The sequence below is a fragment of the Sarcophilus harrisii genome, chromosome 2 (assembly GCF_902635505.1).
Source record: "Sarcophilus harrisii chromosome 2, mSarHar1.11, whole genome shotgun sequence".
Taxonomy (NCBI): Eukaryota; Metazoa; Chordata; class Mammalia; order Dasyuromorphia; family Dasyuridae; genus Sarcophilus; species Sarcophilus harrisii.
This window is the reverse complement of record NC_045427.1, coordinates 311,165,936-311,182,740: the sequence shown is the minus strand read 5'-3', so window position 1 is coordinate 311,182,740 and position 16,805 is coordinate 311,165,936. Positions and strand designations below refer to the sequence as shown.

Sequence of the window (16,805 nt, the reverse complement as noted above, 5' to 3'; positions counted from 1 at the left end):
CCTCTAAACCTTCGGGTCTCTCCCCATCGATCACTCTCCTCTTCGCCTCCCTCGCCGGCGTGATCCCCGCCTGCGCCGTTTCCTCCCTCCTTCCCGGACTCGGGGCTCTCCCGGAGTCGTTGTGCAGAGTCGGTGCTTCGGTTTGGGGGGGGGGTGGGGGGGTCTTTTGTTGCTGTTGTTGCATTTAAAACAAAAAGTCAGAGTGGTGAGACAAACCCTGAGCTCCCCTCATTCAGACCCCGACCCCTTCGCTCCCCAACCTCGCGCTCCAGATGCGCTGCCCCCCGGCGCCCTGACAGCTGCGGAGCCACAGCTTGCGCGCGGCTCTTGGGACTGATATGCCCAGCACTCGGCTCCCCGTCTGCGGCCGGCCAGCGGGAGCGATGAGCTGCCTGTGAACCTGGAGGCCCTGTGGTGGGGGGATCACGCACCTTTCTCACCGAACCCCCCACCACCGCCCCTTCCCGGACCCCTTCCCCAATTCCCCCGGCTAGGACAGAAGCATAGAGGCCATCGGCAAAGGTGAGTAGAAGATCATCCCTGATTCCCGCCCCCCCCCTCACCCCAACCCCCTGGTTTAGAAATGAGGAACTTGAGAAAATAGGGAAGGTTGAGGGTGTCCAGTTGGCCCTAGGATAGATTCTTTTTTTTTTTTTTTGAAGTGTAATGATTTAAGTTGTGTGTTTTGTGTGTGTGTGTGTGTGTGTGTGTGTGTGTGTGTGTGTGTAGAGGTGTGGTGTGCTTCAGAGATTGTTTTATATGTGTGCTGTGTTTGTGGGTCTGGGAAGGATGTGTGTGTCTGGAATTGTGACATATGTGTTGTGTTGTCTGTGAGTGTGTCATTGGTGTGTCTGTGCGAGTGTATGCCCCGGTTTGAGTCTGAGAGTGTGTTATGTTATTGTGTGTGAATGTGTGTGCGCGCGCCACGCACACACACACGCTTAGCCAGCAGCCCCTGCAGCCCCCGAGTGCCCAGTCCAGCGGTGGATACCTGGGGCGGCTGGGGGGGAAGGGGGAAAAGGGAAGAGGGAAGGAGGGGGAATCTGGGGAAATAGAGGAAATGTTTGAGAATTTGGGGAATGGGGAGATAAGGAGGAGCGCTTAGACTGGGAAGATTTAGTGGGGCCTTGGCCAGCTTTTGGCTACCACTTTGATGCTGGTCAGGGAGGATTTCGGGGAGTGCGGGTGGAGGACAGAAGACCGGGAGATGGGGATTAAAAAAAAAAGTAGGGTAGGTGAGGGGAAAAACGCAGGAATAAAACCTAACTGTACATACCCTGCCCCGCCCGCGTTCTTTGCCGAAATCAGCGGGAGTACCGGGCCCCCCATTCCGGACTCGGGGCTGACCGCTTGGGGCTGCCCTACCGGAACCCCAGGATCCCAGCACCTGAGACCTGTGGTAAAAGCGGCTGCACCCGGGAAAAGGCAGTTTTTCTCATCCCATTATGTGTGTGCATGAGTGTGTGAGGTGTGTGCGCGCGCGTGTGTTTGTATGTGTGAACCCAGGGGGAGGGGTGAAGGGGGCGGGCACGTTAAAGAGAACAAATGTCTTTAATGCAGTGCTATAAATTTCTCCCCTCCCTTCCTCCCTCCCTTCACCCGATACACACGCTTCTGATGATTAAAAAATATACACGTGAAGGTGTTTGAGGGTGATGGATGTGTAGAGAGCCAGATAAGAATGGTGCGATTCACTGATGGGAAGAGAAGGAGGACAGGGAGAAATTAAAATAGTCCTAGTGCCATTTATAGGACCCCAGATAGCAGCTCTGCACAGGGACCAGGATTCCTCGTGGGTGGTCAAGAACAACAGAAGATCCGGGGGTTACCCTTGAGGATGAAAGGGAAAGCCACTGGTGTCCGGATGACTCTCTGTGTGTGCGATTAATCTTAGACAGCTGTTGTGCTCCATCCACTTGGGCTGAGATCTTGTTTACCTCGGTTTTCAAATATAGCTTCTGCGCCATGCTATTCCCGAAATAGGGCAAGAGCAGTTCACTTTGTAGTGAGAAGCAGTCCGGCTTCTGGCTTGTGGGGGAAGGAGGATTGATGAGGAGCTTATGTCTTTTCCTTTCCTGACTTGAGGTTCTTCTAATGGTGGATAGTTGACAGTCAGAAAGGCAAATATATATGCTTCCTCCTTTCCTTCTGCCAAAATCTAAAAGGTGCTGATGTAGCTAGATTTCCCTTACGGTTCATGTTTTCCATTTCACCCTCTTTTACTCAACAACTATCTTCTCCATATAGGTACTTTTTATCTCTATATCAGCTAAAATGGTCTTATGCTAGAATGTTCTAATTGATTTAGTACCCTATTCGGTTTTGATGATGAATACAACTCATCTCAAACGGGAACGTGATTTCTTGAATCTAGAGGTTTTTTGGGAGCCTCTTTGAGTTTTAAGTATTATTCAAAAAGATTCATGTTCAAGAGATGTCTTTGACATTAACTATATGATTTTAGACAAGTAACTTAACCTCTCAAACTGCAAATTACAGAAGAATTGGCAATCTATATCGGTAAAGGGAACATCTACACCGGGTAATAACCTATAGTAGATTATAGGCTTAGAGTTTCCTAAAAGCACTAAGAGGTTGTGTCTTTCTTTATACCAGCTGTCAGTATGCACCAGACACAGGTTTGAATGCAGGTTTTTCTGATTCCAAGGCCAGTTTTTTATCTACTATGCTGCCTCTTGAGGAAGATAGTACAAATATTATCTACATTTTACATATGAAGATTATGGAGACAAAGTGTTTTGACCACAGTCATAATTTGAAAATGGCAGAACTAGGATTGGAACCCAGGTCTGTTGTCTAAGATTAGGGTATTTTTCATTATATGATCCTGTCCCTCAAGGGTATCTTCTTTTTGTCTCCTACTTTGGTGTTTTCTGTCTCATTCTTTCCATTTTATTTGTTTTGGGGAAAGATAGCATGAAGATATCTGATTGACTACAGGAATAGTTCTGGCCTATCTTCTCCCTGGGTTATGATATTAGAGAAAAGAAATCCTTTTCCCACTCCTGTGAAATTCCTGTCATCTTATTCCTTCAAGACAGAACAAGGATAAAGTGAAAATCATACTTGCATGCATTTTTTTTAAAACAATGGTGAAAGTTCCATTTCCTTGAAGAAATGCCCCTATCTTCATCACCAATTCTTTTGCCTCCTTCCCTGGGTGTTACATGTCTGCTTCTAATGTCCCAGGGAAGAGATGTTCCTAGTGATTTACTGGCATGGTTCATGGACAGTGATAGTTTGCCTTTTGTTTTAGGTTAGGGATCAAGTGAGATTATATTTGTAAAGTATTTCGCAAAATTTATAAGCTATATAAATGCTAGTAATTGTTGTCATCCTGCCCCTAGTTCAGTTCTATTTTTCTCACCTCTTGGCAATGTTTAAGTAGACAGTGTGGGGTGAGAAGAAAGGGTATATTGGGGAAGGAGGGGCTGGAGACAGCTGAGTAGCTCAAACCTTAGTGAAGAGAGAGAACCTCAGGAAGTAAAGTTCTGCTCTTTCTCTACACATCCATCTCTACACACCTCCTTTGGTACCAATTGGATTGTTTATGTGTTTTCTCCTGTCAAGCTGTTGTTACTGAGACCATTTCACCAAATCATTGGAATCTCCTCTTTGTTGAGATGAGATAGAGGACAAGAAAAGTAAAAGACATATTCATTGACCTCAAATCATATTATCAAGTGCTAGATTTAGTGATGGGGCAGTTAGGTGGTGAAGTGAATAGAGTACTGGGTCTGGAATCAGAAAGACATTCATCTTTGAGTAATAATTTTATCATTGTTTGACCCTGGGCAAGTTATTTTGCTCTAATTGCCTCGGTTTCCTCATCTATAAAAAATGGCAAACCCCTCCAGTATTTGTGAAGAAAAGCCCAAATAGAGTCATGAAAAGTCAGTAGACAGGAGTGGACCACAACAGGTTGTACAGTGCAGACCATATTTAATAGAATAGAGAACAGATCAGCAGGAATGAGAATAATTGAATCCTACCTGGATTAGGATAAATTTGAACAGCTTGAATAAATGAATGAATCATTTATTAAGCTCTTGCTATGTGCAAAGAACTGTGCTAAGTACTAGAGAAACAAAAAGAAATTAAGATCTTCCTCACTCTCAAGGTAATCATATATGGGGGAGACAACACATATGGAAGATTTCAGTTGCACATTAGATAGGTCCCATGGATCTTAGGGTACAAAAAAGCAGATGTTCATTTCTTTTCCTTAATGTCCTTTATTACTAGAAATAAAATTATGTCAGTTTCTCGTGCTGAACCATTTGACAGTGCCAGGGACCTTGGTGGCAAGAACTTTCTTTTCTAGATTTTCAGTAGCTATAGTTGTAGCTCCTGAGGGAGCAGTGGCCAGGCTACATCTACAAAGGGACGGCTTCTCAGTACAATGTCTGAAGGCTCTAGAGAAAGCATTGCTATTCTTAAAGACCTTGGGTTCAGAATCCTGAGCTGTTTCTATCAGGTTTTAAAGGGAGATGGTAGCATCACCTTAACAAGGTAGTGGCTGTTTTTAATGAATGGCTAAGATCTGGTAGGCATAGTGGATAGAGCATTGGGTTTGGAATCAAGAACTCTTACCTTCATGAGTTCAAACCTGGCCTCAAACATTTATTAACTGTGTAATCCTGGGAAAGTCATTTAACTCTGTTTACCTCAGTTTCTTCATTTGTGAAATGAGCTGGAGAAAGAAATAGCAAACCACTCCAGTGGTTTGCTAAGACAGCCCCAATAGAATCTGTAGGGGCAGGGAGAAAGTGGGCAGGGAATTTTAGCTAGTGGAAATAGGTTGACAATTTTTCGGGAGTTTGACTAAATCTGACTACAGACTCACGAATACTTGCTGATGTTCTCTATTCACATTCACTTATCCATTTCTATCCTGTAGACAAATTCACAAACATATCACATTCCCCATACTCCCAATGTACCTACTTCAGCACATACTTACTCTTTCTGTTCACATATACTTCCACTCAGAGATACTGATACATGGGTGTTTCACCCATGCACATACTGCTTGTTTGTGAACAGGTACACATAGCCATTCATACACATAATACATATTTATCTACCTACCTGTATCTCTATATCTCTATCCCCTACACTCTCTCTCTCTCTCTCTCTCTCTCTCTCTCTCTCTCTCTCTCTCTCTCTCTCTCTCTCTCTCTCTCATATATCTGGTAGTTCTTGGCTCCAGATCGCCCTGTACAGCAAATATCTCAGCTATGTGAGTGGGTGATTTGGAAAGAGACAAATGGTATTCTGATCACTGACATCCGGAATGGCAGATGATGACTTTCTTGGCTTTGTACCAGATGTTAGGGTCAGGTGAAGCTTTTATGAGCAGGGATCTGGGTGAGGAGCATAATATAGTGAAAAGAAAACGGATTTAGTCAGATGATCTAGTTTCAAATCTTGCCTCTGTCACTCACTATTAGTATGACCTTGGGCTTTCACCTTTTTGGGATGCATCTATAAGTGAGAGGATTGGATTTTAAACAACTGCTTCTAATGTTTCTCTGAGTTTTAATCCTATGATTCTCTGATTCAAAACTAGAGGTTCTCAGGAGGTCGAGAATCCTCCTTTCTGTGTGCTCTTGCCTAATTTTTTTGTCAATATCCATTTTATTGACATTATCTAATTCTCTGTGAATGATGAATTTTGAAAGTGTAGAAAACAAAAAGTAAATGAACCAATCACAAGAAGATAAACTGGCAGGTAGGGCTGGGGTGGGGATGGGTTTAGGAGCTCCTCTTAGAAAGGAAGGAGTGTCCAGGTCATGGATACCATCTTTGTCAATGACCTAGATGCCAAGGGAAGATAAATTCAAGAGAAAGTGCTTTTGGAGCTCTTCCGGGTATTTATTTAGGAGAAATGGTTAAAAAAAAATCAAAACATAGGATAATAGCTTTAGAGCTAGAAGGGGCCTTAGAGATCAGTTAGTTTAACTTTTAGTTTTACAAATGAGGAAACTGAGGCTGAGAGCAGTTTCTTGCCTGAAGTTACACAGATAACACATGGGATTTGAACCCAAATCTTCTGACTCCCAAGTTCAGTGCGGTTTTTTCCTAATGTACTTTGATCTATGCTTCAATGATTAACCCCATTAAAAGAAACAATATAGCACTTAAAATATTTTTAAAAAATCATCTTTATTCATATAAATAAATACATATATATTTATATATATTTATACATCTAATTTCTCTACCCAAAGAGTCATCGCCTATAATGAAGAAAAAGAAAGAGAAGGGGAAATCAATTAAGGAAAATTAACCATTGTATTCAACCAAGTCTGATAATATATAAAATATGTTTGGTCTCTGGTCACTCCTGTAAAGAAAAGGAGGAAGTAAACTTTCTCATTTCTTCTTTGGGACCAAACTTTCTCATTAAAATTGAACAATATTTATGCATAATTATGCATAATGCTTTGCTAGTTGTGGATACTTCTGTTTTCATCAGTTCACATAAGTCTTTGTATTCTTCATGTTTATAATTTCTTTCTTTCTTTCTTTTTTTCTTTCTTTTCTTTTCTTTTTTTTTTTTTTTTTGCGCTGAGGCAATTGGGATTAAGTGATTTGCCCAGGGTCACACAGCTAGGAAGTGTTAAAGTGTTTGAGGCCAGATTTGAACTCAGGTCCTCCTGACTTCAGGGCTGGGACTCTATTCACTGTACCACCTAGCTACCCCCATGTTTATAATTTCTTACAGTGCAGTGATGTTCATAGATGTAAAATTCATGGATGTACTTTGTTTAGTCATTTACTTCAACTGATGGATGTATACTTTGTTTCCAATTCCTTGTTGTTGTCAATTTTTAAAATGATAATTAATAATTCAAAAATTATTTATTTTTATAAGATTATCTCTCCCTCTCACTGTTCCCCATTCCCCAATTGAATAACAACAAAAAACGAAACCTTCACAACAAAGACAAGTGAAAACAGCCGACCAGCAAAACAAATTCTCATACTGCCATGTCCAAATATTCATGTCTTAGCATTTCAAAGTTGTTTTTCTTTATAATGTTGTAATTTTGTAAATTATGTTTCTGGTTCTGCAACCTTCACTCTGTATTATATGATAGAAGTCTTACTAATTTCCTCTGAAACTATTCATCATTTCTTATAAGTAATATTTCATTATATTAATTTATCACAACTTGCTTAGTCAATACTTAATTGGTGGGGTTGCTTTTAGTATCTAGTTCTTGGGTGCTACAAGAAGAAGCTGCTATAAATATTTTTGTACATATAGGTTCCTTTCATCTTTTTGTGAACTTTTTGGATATTAGGTCTAGTGGTTTCTAGTCTTTTGTATCCAAACACAAAGTGATGTGCAGCATTTCTGAAATTAACAAATAGGCACAACAAGAAGAAGAAATTTCCCATGGTTTTTGAGACAAATAAAACTAAGAAATATGAATAGAAGGCAGGAATCTTACTTGGACCCTAATCCTCTAGAATTTATCATATTTGATCAGGGAATGATTTAGAATTGGAAAAGACTTTAGAAATCATCTAGTCTAACTTTCATTTTATGATTGAGGAAATTGAGACTGTGAGGTGACATTTCTCACCCAATTTAAACCCAGATCCCTTTTGTAGGAGCCCCTAATACTGAACAGCAGTATTTATTCATTAGATCCTTTTGGCTGTGACAATGGATTATTTAATATTTTTGCTCCCATTAGCTTCTTGAATGTTATCTCTACAAGTCAAAACACCTAATCAGATTAGTTTAAAATGAAGATAATAATCTGTCTCATTGGTCTAATTAAGATGGTTTGATCTTTTTTCTAGATGCATTGACCTGTTTTTTTGATAATGGGTAGAACACACTCAAAGTGTACTGTTCTTTCCTTTCTCCCCTATCTTTGAAGAATCAAGCAATAGGCATGATCCTAATCTTCGGAGACTTCTAACTAAACTCATATTCCTTTCCCTTCTTTTGCATTGCCCAATTTTTATCAAAACCTGGGGATCCCCATTCAGATGGATTCTGTAAAGCAATGATGCTATTTTATTACATTACAAGTGCCCCTCTATTTAGTGTCACGGGAAGGACAGATTTGTGTTAATTTCTTTCAGTTAGTCAGAGGGGATCATTACCGGAATGAATTCAGAACAGAAGAAAAAAAGGTAAAGACAACAATGAGAATCCAAACAGCAGATTGTGTTGACCTAACCAGTGCCAGTTCCCCAGGCCAGTCTTGGGAAATAGGAAACCAAGATCTCCCTAAGGTTGGATGGACTGTTGGTTTCCCTCCAACATGAGTCTGTGATGTCTGTGAATGAAGAACTAATGGAATCTAGAAAGTAATCAAGCAATAATGTGATCTATTTCCATATTTTAACATTTAAAACATTAATGGAAATTAAATGATATTAATATGTCAGGTTCCTGAAGAAAAGTCTTGAGGGAACCATATAAATGCAGGTATTTACTCTCAGGCAATTCCTAATAGACAGCAGGAAAGGTTGACAAGGAGAGGAATTCAAGTACAATCCAAATGCTTGTTCAAAAAAAAAGGAGAAAATAGATATGAATTATTTTATATTTCTCTTAGACTTACTTCCTGAATTTCTCCCCTTTACATCCCCCTCCACCAATGCCGATTTCCTCTTTAAATATTTTTTAATAGCATCTTTTTTCAATTACATGTAAAGGCAATTTTCACATTCATTTTATATACAATTTTGAGTTCCAATTTTCTTCCTTCCTCCCTTCCCTCTCCCCTCTAAGACAGCAAGCAATCTCAGTGCTGATTTCTGACAAAATTGTCTTCTATGTTACCCAAGCCTTAGAAAAATCCAACATTTATTTTCTTATGTGTAAGACATTTTGTTCAGTGCTGGGAATCCAAAGAACCCATATTTTACAGGGGGATAATGATAGTAATAACAACAAATTTAGATAGCATTTTGAGGTTTGCCAACCTTTCCATATTTCATCTTATTTGATACTCATAGCAATCCTATGAGATAGTTGTGGTCATTAGCTAGATGAAAAAATTAAGACTCAGAGAGATTAAATTTCTTAACCATGGTCACACAACTAGTAAATTTCTGAGGCAAGATTTGAATCCAGATCTTCCTGATTTCTAGTCTAATGTCCTTAAAGTTTACAACATGTAAGCTATTTCTTGACAGGCTTACAATATTCATCTGGGCACATTAAGTTTGACATTTCACCCCAAAGCACTCATGTTCTGTGCTTCAAATTCGTCAGAACTGAAATGAAAAATGGTCTTTCTTATCTTCTTTTCAGACACTCCTCTCTGCTGAAATGGGTGATGTAGCATATGAGTGGAGACAGGAGCAGGGGATGGGTCAGATCATTTTGTCATAACTAAGTATGCTAAAATTGGGGTTCAGGATCCAATCCTCTCCTCTCTCTTCTACCCCATTTTAATATCATTTTGGGATAAACAGAAAAAGAAAAGGGTGAAAAGAAATACTTTCAGCTAATGTGATGTATAAAGCTGTCTATCTTTTGCTTATCATCTGTTACAGTGGAAGTACTTGCTAAACTGACTTCCATCTCTGCCAGGTTTATACATACAGTGAGAGTCCCCTAGGAAGGGGCATAGAGGTCCAGGCTTTGTGTTCATTATGAAAGATGTCAATGGAGAAGGAGCAAGTCTGCCCTGCCACCTGCTTACTGGTTCATCTGATTCTCTTCAGAAAGCAGCGATGGGGCTAGTAATGAGTGGTCACTGGCAAAAATGGAACCTCTTCCTGTCTACTTCTGTCTTTACCACAGGATAAAATGGTCAAGTTTGGCTAAACTATTTCTTTTGTTTCAGCTTCCCCATGTGTAAAATGGAAATGCTAAGCTTTTACCAGATTTAAGGGACATTTTACTTTCTTATAAGACAAGTTGAAGTGTTTTGAAGAAAGTTCATATACATTGGGAAGAATAATAGACAGAACACCTCAGTGGATAAGACATGGATGTTTTGGGAAATAATTAGTGTACTATATAAGTTTACTGAGTAAGTCTATACTGTATAAGTCTACTATAACCTACCAGAAGTTATAGACCTAGCTGGAAGAAATGCCATATGGACATCTCACTCAACCTATTTTATAGACAGGAACCTGGGTCTCAGAGTGGTAAAATAAGTTGCCCAAGTTCACACAGGTAGAATGTATCAGAGGCAGGATTTTAATTCAGATCATCTGACTTTAGAAATAATACTCTTTTTCTATTACTTCTATTACTAATTAACTGTGTAATCTTGGGCAACTCATGACTTCCTGAGCTTTAGTTTTCTCCTATGTGCAAAGGAGATGAAGAATGAATGAGAAAGCATTTATTAATCTTTTACTGTGTACCAGGTACTCTGCTATGCTGAAAATTTTGAGTATTAGAATTGTGATAGGATGTTAGGGGTAAGTTATAAGCAAACAAGGAAGATCCTACCCTTAAAGAACTTATATTCTAATGGATAAAGACTTGAGGATCATAAGGGAGCTAGAAAAGAGAGGGCTTTTAAGTAAGTAAGATGGTAAGGTTTGGGAATAGGAAGTGTGTGATGGGCTGATACTGTACAAGCTAAGGGGAAAGCTTGCCTATCCGAGTCCAGGTCTTAGAGGCATAGTCTAAGGGGAGTATGAGGAGGATGGCTAAGAACAATTTGGAAGAAAATCATATTTTAGCTCCCTGAAAGCAAAAGATTAGGTCAGCTAGCCTATTGAGGTCTCTCTCACTACTATGATTTGTGACTGTAAAGAACTTTGTAAACCTCACTACACCAGAGGCAGCTAGTTGGTGTAGTGGATAGCCCTGAAGTCAGGAGGACCTGAGTTCAAATATGGCCTCTGACACTTAATACTACCTAGCTGTGTGACTCTGGGCAAGTCACTTAATCATAATTGCCTCAGGGGGAAAAAACAAAAGACCCTCAATACACTATACATATAACACATACACATATCTATTTATTTAACAATAGTTTTTTATTTCCAAAATACATACAAAGATAGTTTTCAACATTTACCCTTGCAAAACCTTGTGTTCCAAATTTTTCTCCTTCCCTTTTCCCCACTGCTAGACAACAAGCAATCCAATTTTCACACACATAAATTTAAAAAAATATATAAATATAAGTTTTTTTTTTAAACCAGCTCTATTATTTCACTGGTACAAGGAGCTCCTAGAGAAGACCTTCATTCAAGTATTTTTTCTCCCACTTAATAGTACTTTATTTTCACTTTTATAACATTTTGAGTTTCGAATTTTCCCCTTCCCTCTTCCCAAGACAGCAAGCAATGTGATATGGGTTATATATGTATAATTATATCAAATATATATTCACATTAGTCATATTGTGAAAGAATATGAATAAAGGGAAAAACCACAAGAAAAAAAAAACTAAAAAAAAAGTGAAAAGCTTATACTTCAATCTCCATTCAGATTCCACAGTTCTTTCTCTGGATTTTGATGGCATTTTGAGTTTTAGAATTGTCTTAAATCGTTTGATTAACGAGAAGAGTTAAGTCTATCAAAATTGAACATTGTACAATGTTGCTGTTACTGTGTACAATGTCCTCTGGATTTTTCTCACTTTACTCAGCACTTCACTTCATCTAAGTCTTTCCATGTAAGTCTTACTACTATGTCTGTATCCAAGAGATCATAAAAAGGGCACGTTGACTTACGTAAACATCAAATGATGGTAGATACCAAGTATTAGGGTCCAATCATGTGAAGCATTCACAATAGCATTCTCTTTGGTAAAAGACAGGTTTATTTAGGAACGAGGTTACAGACAAAATGAAGGGACACAGTAGATACTAGGAATGGTAAATATGAAAAATAGTGAGAGCATATGAAAGACAAGTTCCCTAGTAGAACTTATAATTAACCAGGTAGAAAGGGAGCTCCCTATGAAATTGGGGTATGTCCTTAGCTGGCAGGCTAAATCCTGAAAGGATCTTAAAACTCTAGAAAAGTTAGCTATAAGGAGAAGTGGAGTTAGAGGAAATGCTACATGGCATAAGGGAGGGATAAGGGGAAAGACTCCACAACTGAAAAATGACTAATTCAGGATCTTAACTCCTATGGTATGTGGTCTAGTTAGACTAACTCAGCTGGTTAGAAAATGGTACTAATGAGACAAAGATCTTGTTTTTTGTTGCTTTAGACCTATTATTTTTTTCATAAAAAGAATCATGGCCATATGTATTTTCCTTCATCGCAAATATCCATATTGCCAGAGTTCACCATACAGTCTTGAACTGGAAGAGATCCTGGCTTCTCTAATGAGCTTCAGTTGAGGAAAAGAGGCAACTGATTTTCCCAAGGTCTCATAGGTGGAAAGAGGTAGAACCAAGATCCTGTTCCCTGATTCCAAATCCACCAACCTTTCTACTAACCACCCCGAATTTCTTACGAGGAATCAAGTCAAAAAGTACTTATTAAGTGCCTACTGTGTGCCAGGCACCCTGCTAAGGGCTAGAAGACAGAAAATGTGGATGATTTGGAAAGCTCATTATCACTGCTAGAAAATAAATCACCACGATGCCAGCATTGGGTTTATTATGTCACTTCACACAATAGATACCAAAAGCAGGACCTGGAGAGTACTTTAGGAGTAGGAGTTATAGGTAGTATAAAGCTTAGACCACTCTTTATTTGTCCCACTACTCCATAGCCACTAAAATGATGTCCCTTTGGGTGGTATCTACCCCTTGTCTCTTGGGTGGTATCTACATAGTACTTTTAACCCAAGGGCCTTCTCATAGGCCCTAATGACATAGTCTTTTTGATTTCCTACTCCTCAAATAACAGATGGGGAGCTTAAGGTAGAAAGAACTAAAAATGCAAAGGTGACTTTGACCAGACTTCCCCATTTGGCTGGGACAGACAGTCCTATTTTTTGACAACCTGTCCTGTGGAAGCAGTTGTTTGAATCTGAGCAGATTATACTGCAGGGCCAAAATGATGCTGAATGCAGTTGGGGATAAACTGTGAAGAGATATGGGTTGACTTTGTATAATTACATATATAAGCAGATGAAAAACTAGGTATTGTGAATTACTATCATAATTATTCCCAGCATTTAACAGTTTGTCAATGGTTTTGAGGTCACTGAATAGTAACTGGAGCACTTTACAGTTTACAAAGCATTTTATTCACACATTATCTTATTTGAATCTTGCAACAAATTTGTTAGGTAGGCATTAAAATATTTTCACCCTCATTTTATAAATGAGGAAAATGAGACATCTAAAGTAGTTATGTGACTTGTTCCTAGTTATATAGCACTCATTCCACTATGCCATTACCACAGCATCATCCTAGAGAGCAATGACAGCTTAGGGTACCCTCAGATTCTTTTTGGAGGTTCCACCATCATCAATGTAAAGACTGGTCTGAAGGCCATGGCAAATAAAAGGAGAAGAGACTCCTCCCTTGAAACTATAGCTTCAGCAATTACCTCTAACCACTTTGTGTAACAATCATCACCTATAAAGTTGGAACAGAAACTAGTTCCTTCCATCTTCTCTACCCTTCCTCTCTTCTCTTTCCAAATTATCCAGTCAGAAATCTGGCCCCATGAGGAAATATCCAGATTGAAGTGATTCTCATTGAGCATGTAGCAGGCATCCAAGTCAATACTGCAGGATTTCAAACTGATCAATCTCAAGGAAGCTTTCTCCTCTATCCTCTATTTCTGGATAAGATTGCTTTCTTTATCAGCTTTAATTAGTTTCTGTTCATTTCCCTGAGGATCATTTCTCTCTTGATTCCAGTAATGCAACATTTTGAAAAATGTTCATCCCTCAAGTGCTTTGACCCTCCTCTCAACACTACAGACATAGTTGTGGGGACCTCCTGATGCCAGATGAGTCATTTGCCCAGGGTCAGTTGGTATGACTCGAAGCCTTATGGTACACCTATTAGATAAAAAATATTTGACTGTTATGTGAAAGTTCAGGTTTACTGACAAATTAAAGGTAAAAAATTATTAATTACCAAAAAGAATTCACCATTAAATAACTAACTCCATTAATGCTTTAAAATTTAGTTTGTTTAGTATCTTTATTACAGACAACTTCCCTCTGTTTTCCTTTATTCCCTTCCATATACTCATGGTAAACTAGAGTCTTTTTCTTCAATCTCATAAAATTTTTTCTTCCTCAAAAAGTCTTGCCTTTTCTCTGAAATCCATTATCAAAGGAATAGCTCTCTCCTCATTTTTGACTATGACCTTCTATATCCAGTGGAAAACTTCATGTTGTCCTGCTATATGGTAGCTATTTCTTTCTTTCACTGCTCTGACTTCTTGGCCAAGAAATTCTCCATTTTTCATCTCAAGTCAAAGTCTGATCTTCCCTAATTTCTCCACCCTTCTTTGAGGGAATACCATGATAGGTAGTGGGTTTCATATTAATAATATTCAATGCCTTTTGGTATTGCCAGGAGAGAAAGATGCTGGAGATAGATGGTTGCTGGTAAGAAAAACAATATCCAATGCTTCTGTCTTCAATTCTCCTGGGAGTTTCTCAGACCCTGTGGCTGATAGAGTCTGGATTTTGATTGACAATATAGCTACCCTCTTCTTAAGGGATTGTGGACATCTAAGCAATCCAAGAAGAGAGAAAATCTCAGAAAAGTACTCTTCTTTTCTTCTCTGTCTCTTTCTGTGTGTCCCTTCCTTCCTTCCTTCCTTCCTTCCTTCCTTCCTTCCTTCCTTCCTCTTCCTTCCTTCCTTCCTTCCTTTCTTCCTTCCTTCCTTCCTTCCTTCCTTCTTTCCTTCCTTCCTTCCTTCCTTCCTTCCTTCCTTCCTTCCTTCCTTCCTTCCTTCCTTCCTTCCTTCCCTCTTTCTTTCCCCCTTCTTTCCTTCCTTCCTTCCTTCCCTCCTTCCTTCCCTCTTTCTTTCCCCATTCCTTCCTTCCTTCCTTCCTTCCTTCCTTCCTTCCTTCTTCCTTCCTTCCTTCCTTCCTTCCCTCCTTCCTTCCTCTTTCTTTCCCCTTCTTTCCTTCCTTCCTTCCTTCCCTCCTTCCTTCCCTCTTTCTTTCCCCATTCCTTCCTTCCTTCCTTCCTTCCTTCCTTCCTTCCTTCCTTCCTTCCTTCCTTCCCTCCTTCCTTCCTTCCCTCTTTCCTTGCCTCCTTCCTTCCTTCCTTCCTTCCCTCCTTCCCTCCTTCCTTCCTTTCCTCTTTCCTTCCCTTCTTCCTTTCTCTTTCCTTCCTTCCTTCCTTCCTTCCTTCCTTCCTTCCTTCCTTCCCCTCCTTCCTTCCCTCCTTCCTTCTTTCCTTCCTTCTTTCCCTCCTTCCTTCCTTACCTTCCTTTTTCCTTCCTTCTTTCTTCCTTCCCTTCCTTTTTTCATTCCTTTCTTCCTTCCCTCCTTCCCTCCTTCCTTCCTCTCTCCTTCCCTCCTCCTTCCCTCCCTTTCTCCCTCCCTCCCTTTCCTTTCTCCTTTCTTCCTCCCTTCTTTCCTTCCCTCCCTCCCTTTCTCCCTCCCTCCCTCCCTCTCTCTCTTCTCTTTCTCTTCTTTCCCTTTCTCCTTCCCTTTTCCTTCCCTCCTTCCCTTTTCCCCTCTCTCATTCTTTCTCGATCCCTTCCTTTCCCCCCTCAATCTCTCCTTCTCTTCCTTCCTTTCTATCTCCTTCCCTTCTTTTCCCCCCTTCCATCCCTCCCTCTCTCCCTCCCTCCCTCTCCCACCTTTCCTTCCTTCCTGGAATTGGGTTCAAACTTCAGTCAATTCCTAATCATGTGACCCTTAGCAAATCACTTAATCTCTGTTTGCCTCAGTTCCCTCAACTGTAAAATGGGGACAATAACAGCATATGTCTCACAAGTTTGTTGAGAAAATGATTGTTAAGTACTTAATACATAGTAGGAAGTATGTGAATATGTATTCATTTTTTCTCTTTTTATTCTTCTCCTTTCTTTTCCCCTTTCTCTTGTCTGTCTCTTGAGTGAATGTGGATCTTTCCCCTCTAGAACTTATTTTCATGTCTTAATGTTCAATTAATTTTTTATTTATTTTTATTTAAGTATGATAAGGACAGTTAACTATTGCATTATTTTCCAGAAAAATGAAGCACAGAAAGGAGGGAACCACCTGGGAGGGGGAGAGAAATATATTTTATAACTATGACATATATTTTTTCCAGAGCAATTCTCTGACTGGGGCTCAGAATAATAGAAAGAAAATTATTGATTCTAATATTTAAAAATTTCCCAGAGGGAAAGAAAAGGGAGGGAGGGAGGTGAGAGAAAAGCACACACACACACACACACACACACACACACACAGGCAGAAACAAGCATATAGTTAAGATAGAGAAAGAGAGATACAGAAAGGAGGAGGAAGAGGAAGAAAGAGGGAAGGAAAGGAAGGAAGCGGAGGAGGGAGGGAGAGATAGAGAAAGACACACATACACAGAGGCAGACAGACAGACAGATAGAGACAGAGACAGAGAAACATCCACCCAGAAGACACAGAGAGAAACAGATAAACACATACACATACAGAAAGACAAAGAGTCAGAGAGACAAGAATGAGACAAGACATCCAAGACCTTTATCTCTAGGTAATGAAGAGTCAATTTGTCTGGGGCAGATTATAATAAGCCGATAGGAGAGGAATTGGGGTTTTTGCAACTCTAAATTCCATTTTGAAAGGAAAGCCCTTTCTCTGAGGTGAGGAGTTAGGAGTGGCTACAGAAAAAGTAACACCAGAAGGGAATGGCCAAAGGTATGACTGAAGAGAAGCAGTTCCATCCACAGAAAGGTAGGAGTCAAGAA

General features: G+C 39.8%; 1 protein-coding gene across 2 annotated transcripts in view; it reads left to right on the top strand.

Annotated features, from left to right (window-relative positions):
- The first annotated feature begins 236 nt into the window (after positions 1–236).
- The window catches only part of SLC8A3 (solute carrier family 8 member A3), a 209,738-nt gene continuing 193,169 nt past the window's right edge, over positions 237–16,805 (top strand). For both annotated transcript variants that reach the window (XM_031952608.1, XM_031952607.1), the window contains exon 1: positions 237–522. The gene's annotated coding sequence lies outside the window, so the exon portion shown is untranslated. The remainder of the gene's footprint in view (positions 523–16,805) is intronic.